The following is a 14,061-nucleotide window of genomic DNA, read 5'->3' as shown; positions in this document are numbered from 1 at the left end:
AATAAAATGATCTTCCCAAACATCCTAGGTCTTCATGAGATAATCTTTCACTTTCCTACCCTTGCCCCTCGCTGGGCTATCTTGAATGAGTAGTTTGCTGAATTGAAACTTTTTTCTTAAAAAAATTTTTTTTTAATGTTTATTAATTCTTGAGACAGAGACAGAGCATGAACAGGGGAGGGGGAGAGAGAGAGAGAGGGAGACACAGAATCCGAAACAGGCTCCAGGCTCAGCTGTCGGCACAGAGCCCGATGCGGGGCTCGAACCCACGAACTGTGAGATCACGACCTGAGCCGAAGTCGGACGCTTAACTGACTGAGCCGCCCAGGCGACACACTAAATTTAAACTTCTAACTGGAGGAAGAGCCATGCCTGTCTAGGCCCAGGCTCCTTCGGTCTCTTCAGAACATCCCATGGTCAGCAACTTTAGCCTGGGCGTGTGTGGGGGGGTGGTGCTCTGGCATTCTGTCATTAGCCATTTTCTGCAGGGGGATGGAGAGATTTTAAAGATACGCGGTTACAACCAAATGCGGCATAAGAAAATCTTTAACACGATGGTACGGACTGGTGGGATAGCTTGCTTGCATTTTGCGGTGAAGTTTGGTACCTCTGAAATATTTGTAATTTATAATTTCAGTTTTTTACGTTAAAAAAGAATTTTAGATATTTTAATTTGGCTTTTTATTTTTAACCTTTTATTTACTTAATTCTAAGTGGGCTCTAGGCCCACAGTGGGGCTTGAACTCATGACCTGGAGATGAAGAGTCCCATGGTCCACTGACTGAGCCAGCCAAGCGCCTCTTAAATAATTATTTTAAAATAATTTAAGTCAGGGGCGCCTGGGTGGCTTGGTCGGTTAAGCGTCCGACTTCGGCTCAGGTCATGATCTCACGGTCTGTGAGTTCGAGCCCCGCGTCGGGCTCTGTGCTGACCGCTCAGAACCTGCAGCCTGTTTCAGATTCTGTGTGTCCCTCTCTCTCCGCCTCTCCCCTGTTCATGCTCTGTCTCTCTCTGTCTTAAAAATAAATAAACGTTAAAAAAAAATAAATAAAATAATTTAAGTCAATTAAATATTTTTAAAGAATAATTTTATGTGGTGAAGCATACGTAACATGAAATTTAGCATTGTAAGCATTATTTAAAAAAATTTTTTTTAACGTTTATTTCTTTTTGAGAGAGCATGAGCAGGGAAGGGGCAGAGAAAGAGGGAGACACAGATTCTGAAGCAGGCTCCAGGCTGGTGAGCTGTCGGCACAGAGCCCAATGTGGGACTCGAACCCATGAACGAGATGGTGATGTGAGCTGAAGTCAAATGCTTAACCAACTGAGCCACCAAGGCACTCCAGCATCGTAACCATTTTTAAGTGTGCAGTTTAGTGCCATTAAGAACATTCGCAGTGTTGTGCAGCCATCGTCTCCACAACTCTTTTCATCTTGCAGGACTGAAACTGTACCCAGTGAACAGAAACCACCCCCCCCCCGCCCCTCTCTGGGGGATTTCAACTGTTGCCAGTTTTGCATTTTCCTACATGGTGGTCACCTCTTCATCCTATATAAAATGGGAGTCTTTGCCCTGCTCCCCCCCCCCCCACCGCGCTGCATTAAATACTAATTATTGGGTTTTTATTTAGCACTATTGGGTCTTTTTCAGGGTGGGGGAGAGAAACAAGGGTTGAGAGGGTGCTGCACAAAAGAGGTACAAGATGAAATCTCTGCCCTCCAGCATTTTCACTTCAGATCCAGGAAAAGCTGTGGGACAGCAGAGGCCAAGAGACTATGTATTAAAATGGGAGGCACACAACCTCAGGGACTAATAAAATAGAGGAGGGAGGCTTTGAGTGAGCTAAGCTGTGTTTTGGAGGATAGGCAGACAAAATAGGAGCGGATTAAGGAGAGCATTATGGATTGACAGGGAGATAGATGTTGATGGGAAGACAGTTCATCTAGGAGAGAGGGGTAGGTAGCATTGTAGTGAGGAGGCCTCAGGCAGGGTAGGGCACATATTATCCCTGTTTCTTTCCTTCGCCGAGCATCTTCTTTGCTCCAGAGTTCTGTTCGAGGCGACTCGGGTCAAAAGATGAATTCCTTCGACGATTATAGGGAGCATTTATGGAGTATCTGTTCACATTTAACCGACGTCACCTCGCTGAATTCTCATAAGAACCCTGTGCGGGTATCTTCATTCTCCAGAAGGAAGCTGAAGCTCTGAGTGGTTCAAGTAACTTAGCCGGTCAATACCCAGGTCAGTACCTTGAATAGGGAGCGGCACTGGGATTCACACCCAAGCCTTTCTGCCTCTAAGGCGGAGCTTTCTTTTTTTTTTTTTCTTCCAACGTTTTTATTTATTTTTGGGACAGAGAGAGACAGAGCATGAACGGGGGAGGGGCAGAGAGAGGGGGAGACACAGAATCGGAAACAGGCTCCAGGCTCCGAGCCACCAGCCCAGAGCCCGACGCGGGGCTCGAACTCCCGGACCGCGAGATCGTGACCTGGCTGAAGTCAGACGCTTAACCGACTGCGCCACCCAGGCGCCCCAAGGCTGAGCTTTCTAAGAAGGTGGGAACAGGTGATCTTTTAACAGTTCAAAGGAATTTATTTATTTATTAATAGAATTTTTTTAATGTTTCTTTTTGAGAGAGAGAGAGAGAGAGTGCGCGAGAGCGCGCGAGCGCGCCTGGGTGGGGGAGGGCCAGAAAGGGAGGGAGACACAATCCAAAGCAGGCTCCAGGCTCTGGGCTCTCAGCACAGAGCCCGACTCGGGCCCAAACCCACGGATCCGTGAGATCATGACCTGAGCCGAGGTTGGATGCTGAGCCGACTGAGCCACCCAGGCACCCTAGCGCTTCAAAGAAATTGAATCCTGGGGCGCCTGGGTAGCTCGGTCGGTGGTGTCCGACCCTTGATTTAGGCTCAGGTCATGATCCTGGGGTTGTGGGATCAAGCCCTGTGTCAGGCTCTGTGCCGTATAGAGCCCAGACAGCGTGCGAGCCTGCTTGGGATTCTCTCTCTCCCTCTCTTTCTGCCCCTCCCCCCAATAAATAAATAAATAAATATTAAAAGAAATTGAATCTTACTTTGAGCTTTTTTGGGGGGGGGAAGAGCATAAGGTTAGCAAATGAAAACATGCCCAACGTTAATGCCTCCGTGAAACCCCATGAAATAAGCTGTGTCGGTATTTTGAGTTACAATTTTGAGTTACGAGGGCCTCCATCGTGTGGCGTTCTGGTAGGCACCAGCCCAGGAGCCGGTGGCCTATCCCTCCCCCACCTTTGTTTGGGTTCAACTGGGAGAAAATAGGAGGCTGGGGGGAAGGGCAGGGATTGAGACGCTTCCCCTCCCACCCACCCCCCTCCTCCTAGCAGGAAGGGACAAAGAGTTGACCTTTGTGACAAGCCTACAGAACCATAATTCATAGCTTACGTATGTTTTGAGGCAAGAACCCAGGTACCTGCCCTTGGCTGACAAGCAGGAGGCAGGCTTCACGTACAGCGACCCTCGCTGGCTAGCGTCACCTTGAGTTAGTCACCTAACCTCTCTGGGCCTGTGTTTTTGAGCTGCAGAATGGAAATAAAACAGTCTTCTGTGGTGGTTCAGAGGCTCAAGTCAACCTCTTGTCGCTGCTCTGGGTTCCTAGGAGGTGCGAGTGTAAAGGACTTTGTAAACTCTCAAGTACCGTGCAAATGTGAGTTATTAATAAGATTATCATGAATTGATGACACCCCAAGAGGGCAGACAAAGGAGGTCCTTCTCACCCCCAGACGAATGCCCTACGCTGCATGGGGGGTATGACTCTTCGATTGTAACTTTTCAGAGGAGGCTCCTGGGACGCCCCGGGAAGAGGGTCTTTTATTCTCCAGGCCCGGAAGGCCCCTTCGTTCCGTGCCCCCAGCCCAGCCCAGCCCAGCCCACTCCCGGGCCTCAGTTCCTGCCTTCTCGGTGGGAGGCCTCCCTGGCCTGGTCCTGCCTCCTCCCGCAGCCCGGCCGAGGTCTCTAAGGAATGCCGCCTCCCGGGCCATTTTCTCCCCTCCAGCTTCTGCGGCCCCACTTCCAGCCCTCTCCCGGCCCCCTACCCCCAACCGGTTCCCACTTAAATGCTTGCAGGCCTGTTTGCAGGCGGGAAGCCCCCTCCCCCACAGGACCACCTCAGTCACAGCCCTGACCACAGGGAGGTCGGGTCTGGATTTACTAAAGGACCCCGGAGGGGGAGCTTGCCCCTCGCTGGCTGCCTGGCTCGCTCATGGGGTCGGGTTTCGGCCGGTGGCTCTGGAGAGAGAGACAAAGGGCAAAGTCCCGTCCCCACCCCCACCCGGCAGCCCGGGGGCGCTTGTCCCCTCCCCCTCTGGGCCCCGCCGGGGAGGCGAGGCCCCCACCCCACCCCACCCCCTACCCTGGGCCGGGCGGGACCCAGCGAGTCGGGGTACCGAGGGGGTTCTGGCGGCAGAACATTCTAGACTGCCGAGCCTGCGACGGGGGCGGCGGGGCGGGGGGGGGTTGGGAAGGGGGGGACCGGGGGCATCGCCTGCCCCCTCCTTGAGCTCTGCCGACAGGGCCCACCCAGCGGCTGGGGTGGGAGGCCGCGCGCTCAGCTTTCCCTGGGCGAGGTGAGGGGCTGGGGGAAGGGGCCGCCCGCGTGGGGCGCAGGCCCGGCGACGCCAGCGCGGCCGCTCAGCTGCTCAGGCCTTCTCAATTGCCCGTTCATGAGGGCTCCCCTCCTCCCCCCCAGCTGCTGCCAGCCCTCCCCCACCCTCAGCTGCTGCCGCCCTTCCCAGGCACCTCTTTCTCCTCCTTTGCCCTGCCTGCCCCCGCTTTCCGCGGCCCTCCTCGGCCCTCCTCGCCGGAAGGCCCCGCTGGCCACCCTGGGGCTCCTGGCAGGCCTGCGACCTTGCCTGCCGCACCATCTTGGGACGCGCCGGTGCAACCCCACCCCGGCCGCGGTCCTTCTGCCCTGGGCTGGGGAAGGGTAGAGAGGCAGGATGGGTGTCCGTGTCCGAGGAGAGTTGTTCCGATGAACTACTCACCCCACGAGGAAGAAACAAACACCAGCTTCCTGAAGTTTGCGACTACCAACAACAGGTCTTGGCCGGCAGCCGGAGGGGAGACAGGAGTGAATCCCCTTGAGGTGGTTACCCTCCTGCAGGAGGGACACAGCCAGCGCCCCTTGCCACTAACAGGATGATCAATGTTCATTTGTAAAAATGTGTACTGGGAGGCATTTACATCCTTTCATAGGGAGCACTCGCGATTCCAAGAATTAATGCTAAGTCCCATAGGGTCTTTTCTTCCCTTCCGGGTGGAATGGAGTTGCTGCAGACTGATTTCTCTTGAGGCTGGTCTAGTTTCCTCTTCCTTGCTTCTGAGAGCCCCCCCCCCTTGCAAAATCTTGTCTTGAACCGGGCTCTCCAGGTTTGCCGTTCCCTGCTGAGGAGAGGCTCAGCCTCTCTCCATTCCCAAGGCATGCCCCATGATGCTTTCCACCGAGCCCCAGTTCCGTCCTCAGCCAGGTCTCTGGGTCCCAGAGTGCCAGATCTTCTGGCCCTTAAGCTTTCTGGAGAAATGCTGAGATCCCCCGCCGGAGGGTGAGAGTTCAGCCTGCACCCCTCGTGCGGTCAGGGCAGGAAATAGTCTTTCTAGCCCTCCCTCTAAGAGTATATTAGCCTACCCCACTGTTAATGTGCTGGAAGATGCTGGAAAGGTCTCACTGCTAGCCTGAAGAAGGTGGCGAACAATGTCCGCAACAGTTCGTTTCTTTTCTTTAAAAAAAAATTTTTTTTTTAACATCCATTCATTTTTGAGAGACCGAGAGACAAAGCGCGAGTTGGGGAGGGGCAGAGAGAGAGAGAGAGAGAAAGAGAGGTAGACCAGAATCCAAAGCAGGTTCCAGGCTCTGAGCTGTCAGCACAGAGCCCGACGCGGGGCTTGAACCCACGAACCACGAGACCGTGACCTGAGCCGAAGTCGGACGCTCCACCGACTGAGCCACCCAGGTGCACCCGCGACGGTTCATTTGTCATCCCACACCATCGCTACCTCCACTAGGAAGGCTGCGCTGCTCGCCGGGGGTCACCTCGTTATCATTTGTCCCTGCACAGTAGGTTTATTCCGAAGGCTGCTTCTGCCCACCTCCCCATCCCCAGATTTCCCTTCCTCACACTTACTGGTGTAGATAGAGCTCACGCGGCCCCCCCCTCCGCTCTAGGAACCACTCAGGTGAAAGACAACAGTTCTAGGCAGAGAGCAAGGTGGAGGGAGGGAGAGGCAGTTGGCCCCGGGCGGACTTGAAATTTGTCTGGAAAGAGATCCACTGTCTCAGAGCTTCTGTTTTGGCTTCCTCTGGTGCTGCCCAGATGGGCAAGAAAAAAACGTGGGCTGTCTTGTCAAACCATGTATTTCCAAGATGAGTGAATTGAGCAAAGTATTCGTCTTTGAGGTTTGCTTGCTAACACCAGTGAACGCCTCCCCTGCTCCGTGTCTCACCTTTGCTTCCTCGCCTGTCCCTAGACGTACACGAAAATTCGCAAGAATTTTTGGTGACTACCCTCTTACGCTGCTAACGTTTCTCTGACAGTCATCCAGCCGTATTATAGTATAGTTAGCTTTTCTGTGAGTTAAACCCTGTGCCCAAATTAGAGCCGCATGCAGTAAAAGCCAGTTGGCACGCACTTAGCCATACAGAATATGGGCATTTTTCCTGCTGCTGACATGGGGGCTATACAGGCTTCTGCTGTGTTAACACTTCTTGTCAGAGAGAAAGCAGCAAGGTTTGGTGAGATGAGCATACGCCAGCCTGGAAGGAGAGCTGAGTTCTAGTTCTACCTTAGAGCTGCCAAGGCGCTTTTCCTTTTTTCTGAGCCCCCGTTTCTCCAACTGTCAAATGGAGGTGACTGGTTGAGGACCCTCTCCAGCCTCGAGGGGCTTACTCCTCTCCTGCTCAGTCTATGAATCTGATCTCCTTTAACGGGAACTTCCCAGTGCTGGCTTACGGGCTGTGTGTGTGTGTGTGTGTGTGTGTGTGTGTGTGTGTGCGCGCGCACGCGCGCGCATGCATGCATGCATGCACGCGTGTGTGTGTCCTTGGTCCCATAAGAAGCCTAGCGATCCCTCACCCCACCTTAAACATAGTTTAAGCACGTTAAACATAGTACAGAGCCTTCGAAGGAGAAGGCTGTGTGGTTCATTTCAGAGTCTCTTCTGGAGATTTGCCTTTTCCCTTCTGCTTGTCTCCGGCATTATTAGCACAGGAATCAGCACATGTGGGACAGTACATGTGTGCTACATACATTTAAAACAACATGTTCACACTGGGGCGCCTGGGTGGCTCAGTCGGTTAGGCGTCCGTCTCTGGGTTTCGGCTCAGGTCATGATCGCAGGATTTGTGAGTTCGAGCCCCGCATCAGGCTCCGCGCCGGCCATGCAGAGCTTGCTTGGGATTCTGTCTCCCTCTCTCGCTCTGCCCCTGCCCTGCTCGCTGGCTCTCTCTCAAAATAAATAAACAAACATTAAAAAAAAAAAAAAAAAAAGACCATGTTCACAGGACCACAGATACACCCAGTGGTGTCCCTGCCTTCCCGTACCCCCTCCTACACCCTGGCATTCACCTGGGTGGTGCATCTGCTCTGCCTGGTCTTGTACCTTTCAGTAGGTTAATATTTTCCTTTCCAGCCCCTACCCTGCCCATCAGCCCACCCGACAGCCTGCCTGTCTGGCTGCCCTGCCTCTGGATCAGCCTGGCATGGAGCCCTGGGCACGGTGCCAGCTCCTCCTCCCCCCCAGCCCCGCCCCCTTTCTCAGCTACTGCCATGCCTGGAGCGTGCCAGGTCCGCCTCCTTCAGAGGCTTTCCTGGACCATTATTTTCTTCACCTCTCCACCCTACAGGGTTTCGGGGGCAGGGTGGGGAGGAAGGATGGGGTCAGTGGTGATCTTATGGAAAAGGCAGAGGTTGGCACTTTGGGACATCTTTTATGTGTGACTTCCAGCTGGAAGAAACTGGGAGGAGAGCCAGCTTCGGGAGGGTGCTTCTACTCCAGCACTAGTCACAGGGGACTCTGTTGTTGAGAGAAGTCCACAGCATCACCCACTTCTGAAGGGATCCAGTGGACAGCCGCCCTCTCCTCTCCAGTTAACCCTGTCTGTTCCCTCCTCCCATCCCCAACAAATGGGGTCTCCTCCTGGACTGTCTTCTCCATGAGAGCAGAAGGCATGCCTGTCTTCCATCATGTTAGCTCTGCACTGTAGCACCTCTCAGCCTCCTGCAGTAGAAATGCAGTGAGAGCCACATACGTAAGTAAATTTTCTTTTTCTTTCTTTCTTTCTTCCTTTCTTTCTTTCTTTCTTTCTTTCTTTCTTTCTTTCTTTCTTTCTTTCTTTCTTCCTTCCTTCCTTCCTTCCTTCCTTCCTTCCTTCCTTCCTTCCTTCCTTCCTTCCTTCCTTTCTTCCTTTCTCTTTATTTTTTGCTTAGATTGTTTTTGATTTTTGGAATTTTCTAAGACCCATGTCAGAAAAGAGTGAAAATAATGAAAAGAATTAATCCTAATATTAATTGAAAAGTTCAAAGTATTATTATCGTTAACGTTTATTTATTTTTTTGAGAGAGAGAATCCCAAGCTGGCTCTGCACTGCCAGCACAGAGCCCGACTCGGGCCTTGATCTTACGAACCATGAGATCATGACCTGAGCTGAAATCAAAGAGTTGGGACGCTTAACCGACTGAACCGCCCGGGTGCCCCTGGAAAATTCAAAGTATTATTCATGCAACATGCCATCAATGTAATAATGAGGTCTTTATCTTGGGAGGGGGGGTGGGGTACCAAGTGGTAACGAATCTGGTGCATGTTTTTTTACGCTTAGAGCCTGTCCTGATTCAGTTGCTAGTAAGTTTCATCGGAAACGTTTGATCTGTATTTAGACTTCACAAATTTTACGGAGGAAAAGTTAAAGTTGTATAGACACAGAAGACAAGAAAATTATGATCCCGGTTGCGGTAGCCACATTTCAGTTGCTCAAAAGCCACATGTGACTAGCGGCTAGTGTGGTGTAGACAGCACGGGCCCAGTGCTTAGTAGGTGCCAGGAAAATCTATGGAATGAATGACTACAGCAGCTGGACTACAGAAACCTTGAGGCAAGTCACGGTAGCGAGTTTCTTGACTACTTCTTAGGATTGAGCAGGCACGATGCGGCTGCCGGTGTGTAACATCTTCGCTCTTTTCCAACGTGCACGTGATAACTCGAGCCCCATCCCCGGCCAAGCTTATTTTCTAATTGCCTTGGGTTAGTTCCTTCCCAGCTTTTTGAGAAGATACCTGTAGGCTCGAATGAAGACTTGGACGTCATTGGGAAGAGTTAAATGCGTAGATGTGTGGGAGGATGTCTTAATTTGGGACATAACGGATGGATTCCGAAGTTTTCATTAGCTCCTGAAATCTTGAAATTGTGTGCAAACTGTTGGCGTTTTTCTGGTGTAGAGTGTTCTTACCTTTTCTCACACTGCTAATGGAAACCAAGTCTCAAAAAAGGCAGAGGGGCATCTTAAGAACCACTTAACCTAAGACCATCAGGGCCCAGAAAATTTCCTCTGATTAAGAAAGCCTTTTCCTACAGGTGGACCGACTTGATCCCTGTCTGGGGAACACAAGACTCGGTAAAAGGCTAATCCTAATCCTTGTTTCCCAGATGTGAGAAACTGAGGTCCAGGGAGTTGAAGGTTTGACTTGCCCAAGGCCACATAGCCTGTTAGTCAGAAAATCACAGCCAGGGGGAGGCGTAGAGGTGCAGGATCTAATCTGGAAATCCCAGTTTAATCCTGGTTCTCTGCAGAGATGAAAGTCCAGGTTTGACTTTTGATAAGGGGCCCAGAGCTTGACAAGATTTCCAAAACCTGTTGCTGCTTCCCTCCCCCCACCTTCCACTGGTTGACCCCACCCTGGTTTAAAGGAACCCCTCCTAGAGAGGGGTGAGGTCATCTGCTTGACTGAAGATGGCACCTTCCCCTGTGGCTATGGGGGTGGAAAGAAGAATCCAACACTCCCTGGGGCAGTTTTCAGTTTTTCTCCAGGAGACTTGGAGTTCTTCCTTATACCTAGGGTGCATTCTGCCCTGCAGGGAGCCCCCATTCTGTCCTCTGCAGGCTCACCGCCGAGGCTCGCATTCTTGCTAATACAACACCAACTGGAAAACCTCATTTGTTAGATGCATTCATTTAGAACCTGCTGTGACTTTAAAACTGGGTGAGCTATGGGGCGCCTGGGTGGCTCAGTCGGTTAAGTATCCGACTTTGGCTCAGGTCATGATCTCTGGGCTCATGAGTTTGAGTCCCGCGTCGGGCTCTGTGCTGACAGCTTGGAGCCTGGAGCCTGCTTCAGATTCTGTGTCTCCCCCTCTCTCTACTCCTGCCCCGTTCGTGCTCTGTCTCTCTCTGTCTCAAAAATAAATAAACATTAAAAAAAAAAAGCTGGGTGATCTAGAGTAATTTAAAAAACAATTTTAATGATGGGAAACAAATACAAAAAAGTAGAAAGGATAACGTAATCTCCCGTGTACCCATCACCTTGCTTTAAAAATTACCAACCCATGGGGCACCTGGGGGGCTCAGTTGGTTAAGCGTCCGCCTCTTCAATTTCAGCTCAGGTCATGATCTCCTGGTTCGTGAGATTGAGCCCCGCATCAGGCCGTGCGCTTGCGACAGAGAGCCTGCTTCTGATTCTCTCTCTTCCTGTCTCTCTCTAAGTAAATAAACAAACAAAAAATTACCAACTCCTATCTAATCAGTGTTTTCTTCACCCCCTGATTATTTTGGAGCAAATTCTAGACACCTTATTGTATCTGTAACGGTCTTTTTTTAAATATGAGAATTTGAGGAATCATTAGTTCTTAATAGTGTAATCAGATATCTAGTTAGTGTTCAATTACGCCATAGAATCACTTCACCCACTTACGGAAATACGCAGCTAGGGAAAGTTACTAAGCTCAAGAAATTACGGGTGGAATGTTCTGATTTATTGGAGAACAGTACCCACTTTAGCCAGGCCCATTGTTCACCGTGTTGTATGAATTCCGAATATTTTTAATTTGTCCCGCAGCCTAACTTTGACTGTATTTTGGCAAAGGCTTTTTGTTCCTTTTCTTCCTTCAAAAACAGCAGCTCAGGGGACAGTGCACCGAGCCTGGAATCAGACAGGTTTTGAGTTCAAAGCCTGACTCTGTGTGACCTGGCCAAGATACTCAATCAATCTCCCATTCTTGGGGCCCTGGTCTCTAAAAGGGAGCCATGGACCCCCAGCATCATGGGTCATGGGAGTCTTCTAAGCAAGTGCAGAGTCTCAGCTTGGAATCTTTCAAGTATTCCTCAAGTGTTAGGCCCTTCCCTAATTGACCTGTTTCCCTTCCCCGTGTATACTTCTCTGAAAAGGTGAAAAGGATGAGAGCTTCCTTCCCAGGGAGAACTCCCAACCACATCCCTTTCCTGATACCCAACTCCTGTACTTCCTGAAATTCTTGGTTTGCTGCTTAGCTCCTACTGCCGTTGAATGGGTGCTCTCTCCCTCCGTTCTCTCCTGGAATCTTCCCAGGGCTAGAAAGAAATGGTCACTCGGCTCTGTGGCCTTCCCCTCTCCCCCACCCCCATTAGAGAAATCAATCCCCCTGTGGTTGCTCTGTACTGGGAGCTGCCCCAGGGCATGGTCAGGGCAAGCAATGCCTTCAGATCAGGGCAGGCAAAGAGGTCAGAAGCCACAGGGTGTTGGCACCCAGGGAAGTAATTAGGTTGGCGAAACCATTGCCTTCGTTGCCAAGAGCTATCACTCAACAGGTTTGTCAGCTCCTTCGTGGACGGACGGGTGGTTGTTCTTGTACCTCTAGGCATTCTCTGGCCTTTTCTGAACAAGCGATGTTGGGGTTTAGGCCCTCCAGGCTCCGCTCAGACTCTAGAGCCCTGCTGCCTGTAGAGGAAAGGTACCGCGCGACCGTAGTGGGAGCTGATGCTCTAGAATGTGGAGTGGGTCCCTGGGCCGAACTAGAACCCTTTAGTTGTCAAGGGAGGCGGGGGAGTGGGACTATAGGCAGTGGTATTTCCCACGATTTCCTCAGCACGGCAACCTGAATACTTACAACGGTTACCATCACGTTGAGTGCTCATTGTCGGCCCTACCTGGCGGTCTCCTCTCATCCTTGTCTGGACCCCTGTAGGCTCCTGAGGCCCTGGATAGGGATTGAGCACTCCCTCCGAGTCAGGTGCCCCAATTCACACGCCTTGTCTCTTTTAAGCCCTCACAAAAGCTTTAGCAGTTTCCACAGGAAGAAACCAAGGTACAGAGCAAGGAAGTACCCTATCAAATGCTCTTAGCTTCTTCCATGGACTCCCAAGCCCTCGGCGCACTGCCCCGGCCCAGCGTGCATCAGGCCTACGTAGTTTGGGAGTTAAGCGGGGGTCCCGGGAAGGGGGTACTGGGTGTAGTTCCCAACATTGCCCCATGTGCTCTGGGCCTGAAAGAAATTAGGTAGCACCATAAGTAATAGAAACCAGGCCAAGGGCTTAAAAGACAAAGGGCCTTCGTGGCTTCTGTTGTGCTTTTATCAGGGTTGGGGGCTTTGCTGAAAGGAGGTTTGGAGGCCTGAAGGAGCCTGGCATGGTTTCCCAGGATTGGGTGTGTGTGTCCTGGAGGGGTGGGTGAGTCCCTGCCTATTGGGGGTGGGAGGGGGCTGCCAGGAGGTCTTTTCTTTCATTGGTTGTGTGGCCGTGCCCTCCTCCCCCTCCTTCTCCTGGAACATTCCAGACATTCCAGACTGCCATTGCTTTCAGGATATGGATTAAAATCCCAAACTGAGATTTGATTTCCTCACCTCATCCCCTCCCCAACTCTTCCCTACCTTGAAAAGAAAGTCCCTAAAACTGGGAGTTTGAAGGAGGAGGGGGAGGGTACTTTTGACTTTGGACCTGAGATTACACTAAGGGACCCTCTCGAAAGAGCCATCTTCAAACTGAGCTCCTGTACAGGGGTTGCTTTAAGCCCTTGCAGGTTTGAACTCCCAGGCAGGCAGCCCCCACCTCTTCCATCCAGAAGAGTTTGTTAGGGCCTCCTCCCTCAGCTCGAGTGACTCCTGTCATTGGCATCAGGCTAGATCGGTGTCCTCAGTCTTTGAATGGTGTAAACTCAATCCTCCAAGAGTTGGACTTGCACTGTGAGGGTTCTTGAGTTTTCTCTGCCCATTTGGGCACAAAATGAGTGCTGTATGGGACATCCCTCGCAGGGGCAGAGACCGTGGGGCTCCCTCTTTTGCCTATGAACGAAATCGAAGAAGGTGGTCCGGTATGCGATCCACAGAGGACCCACAGAACTGGACTTACTTCTTACGGTTACTCTTTTGTCCTGCGTAGTTGTCTGACTTTAGGTCAGGTTCACGAACCAATCAACCGAGAAAGCCACACACAGATTCTCAACACCTATCCTCCTTTGCCCTGAAGTTATTTATTTTCGTCCCCGGGGAGAGGTTTCCTTAGTGTATTTCATCAACAAAGACTTTATGTGCTCAGAGCTGAAGAGCTAGAAGGGATCTTAGAGACCCTTTGGTTTCCATTTTGCAGCTGAAGACACACTTGAGGTCACAGGGATGGAATCATGAGTGAGCTGGCTCAGGACAGAGCCAAGAGGGAACCATTTCAGTTAGAGCTTAGCATCCTTTCTCTTGTTCCCATGTGTTTACACTCCCGCCCGCCCCCCCAGCCTGGCAAGAGCCGACATGGGCCTTGTTAGGAACAGTGAGGCCTGAAATTTACTTGGCTTAGTCAGTTGAAGACCCAGTCAGGGTAATTTAAGGGCTAGAACTGGATTTTCTTGCTTCCCAGGCCAGTTTTCCCTCATGCCGTTAGAATTTCCTTGGACCTTGTCCCTGAACTAAGTTTGTGATCCAGGATATATGCAAAGACCAAATGACAGTTGACCGATGAAGATCAAGTCAATTGAAATGTTGTAAGCCCAGGGATTAGGGCATTGATTTGGGTGGTGAGCAGTTAATTGCCCTGGGAGTCAACTTTGAACCTAAAAAGCCTTCCTGCAGGTGCCGGGGGTG

The 14,061-nt window shown here is 51.3% G+C and overlaps 1 protein-coding gene across 2 annotated transcripts in view; it reads left to right on the top strand.

The window, feature by feature from the left end:
* The window catches only part of IGF2BP1 (insulin like growth factor 2 mRNA binding protein 1), a 42,855-nt gene that overhangs the window by 11,031 nt on the left and 17,763 nt on the right, over positions 1–14,061 (top strand). The window lies entirely within an intron of this gene.

The sequence above is a fragment of the Puma concolor genome, chromosome E1, assembly GCF_028749965.1.
Source record: "Puma concolor isolate L17-30 chromosome E1, mPumCon1.1.hap2, whole genome shotgun sequence".
Lineage (NCBI taxonomy): Eukaryota > Metazoa > Chordata > Mammalia > Carnivora > Felidae > Puma > Puma concolor.
Note: the sequence above shows the minus strand (reverse complement) of the source record. Positions and strands in the feature narration are given on the sequence as shown.